Source organism: Montipora foliosa, chromosome 10 (genome assembly GCF_036669935.1).
Source record: "Montipora foliosa isolate CH-2021 chromosome 10, ASM3666993v2, whole genome shotgun sequence".
NCBI classification, from domain to species: Eukaryota; Metazoa; Cnidaria; class Anthozoa; order Scleractinia; family Acroporidae; genus Montipora; species Montipora foliosa.
In genome coordinates this window covers 22,530,797-22,538,296 of record NC_090878.1, presented here as the reverse complement: position 1 = coordinate 22,538,296, position 7,500 = coordinate 22,530,797, and the positions used below count along the sequence as shown (strand labels likewise).

Sequence of the window (7,500 nt, the reverse complement as noted above, 5' to 3'; positions counted from 1 at the left end):
TAAGTACACCCTGAATATGGCACTTGCTGAAAGAGGCAGTCCTAATGTTTCGAGTAAACAATCGTTATCTGATTATGAGGAGGCACGGGAGTCGAAACAAAGGAGTCAAAGGACATAAAGTACCTGAGCTAGCCAAAGCAGATACGCGTTTTGGCTTGAAAAGAACAGGGTCAGAGTTTGTATTGTTGTTTATTTTTTTTAAGGGATTAAAGAGTATAGCATAGAGATGAATGTCATACCTTCATTGCCAAGCAGGGCAGAAAATGCTACGATATACTAAACGCTTTCACATTTACTTGGGGCAGCACTGAAAGCCGGAAACCGGAATCCGGAATCCGGAAACCAGAGACCAGAATTATCCACAATTCGGGAGAACTACAACAACTTATCCACACTGGATAAATCAATATCCACTGGATAACTCAATTGGTTTTGCTAGTGTGTATTCACTGGATAGTGATTTATTTTGAAAAACAAAGGCCTGGTTTCTTGAGCATCTTCATTATAATCAATTATTCCTCTGATGATCATAATCAAAATTTGTTTATTGTACATGAAGCTTACGTAAAAGGAATAATGTTTGAAATTTATTAAATAAACAAAGTTGTGTTTTACCTTCTTTCCTCCATTTGATTATGTTCTACTGAAGCCTCCAAAAGGGACTGTGTAATGTTATCTTAGGGTGTTAACGGAAATTGTTAGTTCATCACGAGTTTAAAACTCGAAAATGATTTTGTGGGATTCCTTTACTGATAAAATTATTGTTTCATCACACACATGAATGTTAGCAAAAGTGACCTTTATCCAGGTGATTTGCCACAAACATGAAAAACGTGGGGCCGACCTTTTTCAGTTTAAGATTACCCCAATGCAATCCGTTTCAGTCTTGTCCATTTGAGTCCATCCTGCTTCTTGTTCCTTTTGCTGTATTTCTTTTATGTTGTTCAACAGTTTCAAGTGGTTATTGCAATGTTTCGTTCTACTTCTTTGGGCATTTTGGGTGTCATGTGAAATTACATCATTCTAAAGCCCACGGTATGTTCAAACTGCGAAAACACGGCGGAACAACCTTCTAACCCAAGCCGACCATATCATCAGTTGTCGACCTTAAAACGCAATATTCATCTGCCTTATGGCAGAACTTCTTCAAAACTGGCTTCTTTCCCTATTCAATGCTAGTGGGGTATCTCGAAAGAACTTAACTTCGATAAACGATACATGTGAATTTTTCCCATTACTGTATGTTCTTCCTGAATCAACAGCTTTAGTCGCGCTCTGTCACTTACGCAAGACGTTAAGGAGCTAAAGCACGCGCGTATTTGAGACATGGGTGGCAGCCGGAAGTCAGCTGTTTTCCCTTGTAACTTGTCTTACACAACCACATTGACATTGCTAAGTATCTTTTCTCCATTAGAGATGATTGGTATAAAAATCTGGGAGACACCACTGTCCCGGCACTCAAAATGTTCTCTTCCGGTTGCCGTCCAAGTCTCAAAAACTCGCAAAGGTTCCATATTCTCCAGGCACCTGCTTGTTCCTTAAAAAGAAGCTTTTTTTTTACTCAAAAAGCCAGGTAAAAAAACAAGGAAAACAAATTAAACAAGCTTTAAGTTTCCTTTATTGTAATTTGGACTGCCTTAGCTTGATGATGCCATCACCATTCTTAAGTCTGTATATCCACTGAGAATAGCAAGGTCAGGTCCATTTTACAGTTACATGTACGTTTTCTCAGAGTTAAATACTTGCGTGTGCAGATTATAGCAGAGTGTGAAAGGAGTGAGCAAGTTGTTGTAGTTCTCGCGAATTGTTTCCAGCTTCCGGATTCCGGCTTTTAGTGCTGCCCTTTTATATTTGTACTTGTTGTAGTCACTTTGTAGAGACTGACGCATTGCGGTCTTGCCATCAATGAATTAAGTTTTTTACCAGTTTATAATATTTATAGAAAACTGTTTAATAAAAAGTATTTGGGCTATTTAGAATTTGTTAGCTAGGCTTAGAGGAATGCGTGAATTGGAAAGTTTTTGTAGGCTTAAAATGTGTTTAGACATCAAGTAAGTAATGCTGCTGGCGAAAGGTGGACCCTTGAAAACTTTATCGTCGAGAAAAACAATGCGCTCAGACAACATTGAACGAACAAACGCACGCATGCATTGATTGACTTTACTCCTACAGGATAGTAATTTCAACATGCAATATTGGTTTCTAAATGAGCCGTGTACCTATCTAATCTTACATATATGAATAGTTATAGAAAATGCTAAAATTATTTTAAACAATACTAATGTTACCTACTTGTATGTTACAGAGACTAAATTGCTAAAACCAAAATTTGAGTACTTTATTATAGAAAATAATAATTATTGATACAATAAACATAATTATCATGAAAAAACCTAATCTATAACTATATCGGGTTGGTCCTTCCTCAAAAAACGCTTTGAAACTAATCTCAAATGTCACTTGGAAGTGCGTCTCATGCTGTTGCCCTCGACAAGCAAAAGATCCTTCTAACCAGTTTTGCATAGGCTTGGACGAGTGCGTGTCAACCTTTCTGCTTCGGATGTTGTAGTTATGCATCTCAGAGTTCCAACAGAAAGCACGCTTTTTTGAGCAATTACCCCACACAAGGCTGCAATAGTCGAAGTACGGTTGTACTGATAGATAAATAGAATTCAATGTTCTTAAGTCGTTCGTTAGAGGTCTAATTTTATACTTACTATTTAATATAATTTAATTATACACAAGCAGGAGTATCAGATATCATGCAGATATCAGGTATAAAAAGTCCTGAGGGCGAAGCCTGAGGGACTTTTTATATCTGATAAAACACGTGCTGCGCATGTTTTAAATGGCTTAAAATACTCCTCCATATTCAATAGCCGTTTTCACCAATCGTGATGGGAAAAAGACTATTCCTTTGTGAAAGGCGGTCTAGCTCAGTTAGGTGGGAATCGAAAAACACCCTGAACAAAAAACACGCTACACAAGAAGACGCGCCAGTTTAGTTCACCTGGAAATCGAAGAAATGTATTTGAGCGATGTATAAAAATGTTACTCACTTTGACCGGTACAAGCGTAAAAATGCTCCGGTTTTAAGTGTTTAAGTGTTTTGAGGGCTCTTGAACCGAGGACAACATGACTCCAAAAAAGACAGTTATATTAGGCGACCAAAAACGGTGGAAGAGTGAGAGAAAAAAGACTTGGATGACTGCATTCCAAAGGTTACAAGGAACACAACAAAGTGGGCGTTTAAGGTTTTCTCCGAGTGGCGGATATCAAGGAACAACAAAGAAAGTTGTCATGAAATGCTTATTTTAATAAACATGAGGCATTACGTAATACCACTAGTGGTATTATGCAATTCTCCATTTTGCATTCCATTGTTCATCTATTTACCCCACTATTTTCTTGCATGGGGCCACGTTGAAATCCCTCCCCAGGCTTTCAGGTTTGTTGGGTGAATTACTGGGTACAGCAACTTACTCACCTGTCTAGAGAAATTCATCCGATTGGTGAAAACGACTATTGAATGTGGATGAGTGTTTTAAAGCATACACAAGCCATTTTGGCCGTTAGTCAGTACGATGTGCTATATCTGATTATCCTATGACAGTCTAGATTCATCAGTGTGTACACTGCGCAACTTTGTGGTAGCTTTCCTTTCTATACACCCTTTTAATAAGTCTAATATATGCCGTTTTCCGCTAATGACGTCGAACTCGTGCTTTCAAATTTTATTCAGAAATGTACAAAGGCTTAAAACAAGAAAAGAAATCGGAAAAGTTTAAGGCCTTTGTACATTTCTGAATGAAATTTGAAAGCACGAGTTCGACGTCATTAGCGGAAAAAGGCATATATTAGACTTATTAAAAGGGTGTATAGGTTTATCGTATACTGTATGTTAAGGATGCGTTCGATTGACTGTATTCTGCAATAAAAATACATGGAATAGAAGTCAGAAAACCTTCGTTTTTACGGAGATTCACATCAAAATTGTCAAACAAGTGCTGAAATGCTATATTAAACCTATCTTTATTATTTTTGTTGCTTCAAAACGCCAGAAATGTTTTGTCTGGAACCAACTGTCCTATAACTCGTTTTCGAGGCCTGTAGACGCCCTCTTACTTATGATTTTTTCCTTTGGGGCACCTGTATATGGAATTTCTTGTCCAATGTCTTCCTGAGCATGACGAAATGTAGATTCATTTTATCCCCTATCTCTTTTTTTGTCAATATATGATCGACCCACACTGTAAGTCTCGTTAATCATTGTCGTTTTGGAATTACGACCTAACGTACTGTTTATTAGTTTTCGAGTTTCTCTTACGTTGTCGCTATTTTTTTGGATGTCGTAGTTGAAATATTTCTAAGACTTATAATTTTGATGTTAAACTTGTTTCTGGTATAATCTAGCCAGTTTAACTCATTCTTTGTTTTGACAAGTCTACATACCTTGTTGTTCGTTATTCGCTAGTAAATTTGATTGTTGAAGGAAAATTGTTCTTGAATTTACCAAAATGGTTGATTTCGTTTTCCCTTGTGGTCCACATCGAAAACATGTCGTCAGTGAAACATTTCCAGTGGTCAGGTTAGCGGGGGCGTTCTTTCAAACAGATGTTTTTCAACACGAAGCATAAAAATGACTCTGAAGGCTTTTGCCATTTTAGTCTCCATTGCAATGCGTGAGTCTGCGAGCTTCTGCTCATTTGGAGTTAGTAAAAGAACACCGCAATACAATGCATCTATCGTACGTTATATTTTGACGTTTTGAAAATACATTCGTGAGAGTTGTAAGTTCATTTAGTTTGGCTTTGACACTACAAAGTTCACTATTTCACGGCTTTGTTCATCAGCTGGTACGTGTAGCTTTCTGTTTGGAGTTGATCTTGGAGGAAGATCTGCTGGTGGCTGAGTGGATTCTCTTTAAGTTGGTTTCTGTGGAACTTTATCAGCGTCGGTCATTTCTTTTACCTATTTATTTTTCTAAGGGGCCTCCTCAAGTTTTTCTTTCATCGTTTTGCTGAGGGAGAGGGAGGTAACACGAATGTGGATGGCATGATTTTAGAGTCCACTTAAGGATGGTGCCTGCAATTGTTATTACCCATATGTTTTGCACATTTCGAAATACTCGGGTTTCCCATAGGTGGTGCTTCCCAGTAGAGGGATATTTTTGCGCGGTTTAAAACTATGCGGAGAAAGCAGAACTCAGCAAGTGCTCTTGGTATGCAAAAAGAAAATTGGGGATAACCATCCATTGTTCGGAGCTTCAATTTGGAAAAGAAAGCTATATACATTGCTTTGTATTTTACAGCTTTTTGCAAATATTGTTGATTAATTAACTTTGAAAAATGCGTGGCTACTCCCAATTTTCTTTTTGGATTTCAATAAAACTTGTAAAGATTTGCTATTCCCGCATATTCATAAACCGGGAAAAAATACCTTTGAAGTACCTCATGACATGAAATTTCGTGATTAAAAAAGAAATCGCGAAATTTAAAGTGCCTATAAACCCGAATTTTTTGTTTTGATTCGAGAAATCTTTGTATCGCTCTGAGCAAAATAGCGCAAAAATTTTTGTTTTTGGTTAAAACCGGAATTTTTTACGAATTTTCAAAGTGGCGGAGACGCGAGATTCGAAAACCCATTACCGAGCTGGTGAGCTTGCCGAAAGGCAATGGGTCGAGTGTAATTCGTGACGCAAAACCCGAACTATGAGTTTCGCAAGTTTTGACTTCCATCAGAGGTGAAGCCATGCCTGAGAATGGGAGTGAGATCGCTACAACTTACCAGTCTCGCACTTCTTCTGTGTCATTTAGGCGCTTTTGGAGTGTCTTCTCTAGGGCCTCTTCCTCCTTTCTTTCTTGTTCGTACAACTCTAGCCACTCTTCGTCCGCTAGGGGGATCGTCAGCATATGCCTCGTGCGTGTCTTCCTCATCGCTGGCCGCAAAGCTCGAGTTTGGCGAACATTCAACTTCCAGCTCGTAATCTTCCATTTCTGAAACTTCCGTATCTGAACCGGAGGACAGAATGAAGTCGTTCGAAGCCATTTCTTGATTAACACGTACGCTGGTTACAAACGTCAGCCGAACAGAACTTGTTTTCACCGGCACGCAGGGAAAACTACAAAACTACGCGTCTCCTCTGTTGATTTGCCTGATGCTAATGTCCGGGAACTACGTCACTAGGCCCAGTCTCCCTTTTACCCGGTCGCGGGCAGAGAAAACCGCACTTTAAAAATTCGTAAAAAATTCCGGTTTTAACCAAAAACAAAAATTTTTGCGCCATTTTGCTCAGAGCAATACAAAGATTTCTCGAAGCGAAAAAACATTTTCGGGTTTATAGGCACTTTAAGTGACGCGAAAATTAAATGTCGCGAAAATAACAGGACGCGAAAATTAAGTGACTCACATTATATCAATAACTAAAACAGCGACTTTATTACACACGTTTATAACAATCATTTTTAAGCTATTCTGTGGTAATGTTCTGGTCCTCTTCATCACTACTGCTTTCCGTCCCTGCTCCAGGTAGCAATTCTTTTGTACAATCCTCAAACTGTCCATTTACTAGCTCCTTGATTGTGTCTCACTCAAAAACGCGAAATTAAAGGGAGTCAAAATGCAAAATTTCGCAAAATCGCGAAATGAAGGTGTCCCGAAAAATATGCGAACCTCTAAATCGCGGAATTAAAGTGTCACGAAAATTTCATGTAATAAGGTAGTGGGCACCGTCCTTAAAAAAACCGCGGTTTCTGATACTGGGACAGTTGACAATAAACTTTTCAAAGTAAACATTACCACCGTGAATTTGTCTTACCAAACAGAGCCGTCTGTCTTTAGCTTATATTCAGGCTACTGTCATCATCTGTATCATCGTCACCGTTCATAATTGTCAGCATAAATTCTAATTTCTTTTGCAGGTCTTTCATGGAAATACTGGGCGAGACGACATTGTCAAGCATAATCTTGAGGAGGTTATCATAGCGAGCTTCGTCCGCTTTCGGCCAACTGACTTTTTTGGTCATAAGGCATTGAGAGTTGAGCTCTATGGAGCACTTAAATCTCTAGGTAACTCATGAACTTATTTTCTATAAGTTTTGCAGATCCATCTGCATGTAATTATTTAAAAGGACAAAATTAGAAAAGAAAAAATTAACTCCATTTTTGAACTTGTTGTTTATGCGTATATGTTCAGGAATAGTATTTGACAGCCTTCTGTTAGTACTGTAAAAGTTCAACATATCCTCTACCTCCGAAATGACGATTATCTACGATTCCAAATTTTCTCTGGAATGACTGTAATCATCAATTTAGATTACTCTGTCCCAGGACTTGTGGTAGCAGATGAAAAGAAAAAAAAAGTAAAAGTTGCATCCCTGGACGGGATGTGAACCTGGAGCACCGACTGCGAAGGAGCTGTTTTTATCCTTTTAACAACTAAAGATCAACTGGCTCACAATTGCACCAATTATTTATCAAGACTAAACTTGTAGTATATAT

At 38.3% G+C, this 7,500-nt stretch overlaps 1 protein-coding gene across 1 annotated transcript in view; it reads left to right on the top strand.

The window, feature by feature from the left end:
• The window catches only part of LOC137973809 (uncharacterized), an 87,633-nt gene that overhangs the window by 22,332 nt on the left and 57,801 nt on the right, over positions 1 to 7,500 (top strand). Inside the window, exon 3 of the mRNA XM_068820697.1 lies at positions 6,921 to 7,068. The gene's annotated coding sequence lies outside the window, so the exon portion shown is untranslated. The remainder of the gene's footprint in view (positions 1 to 6,920; positions 7,069 to 7,500) is intronic.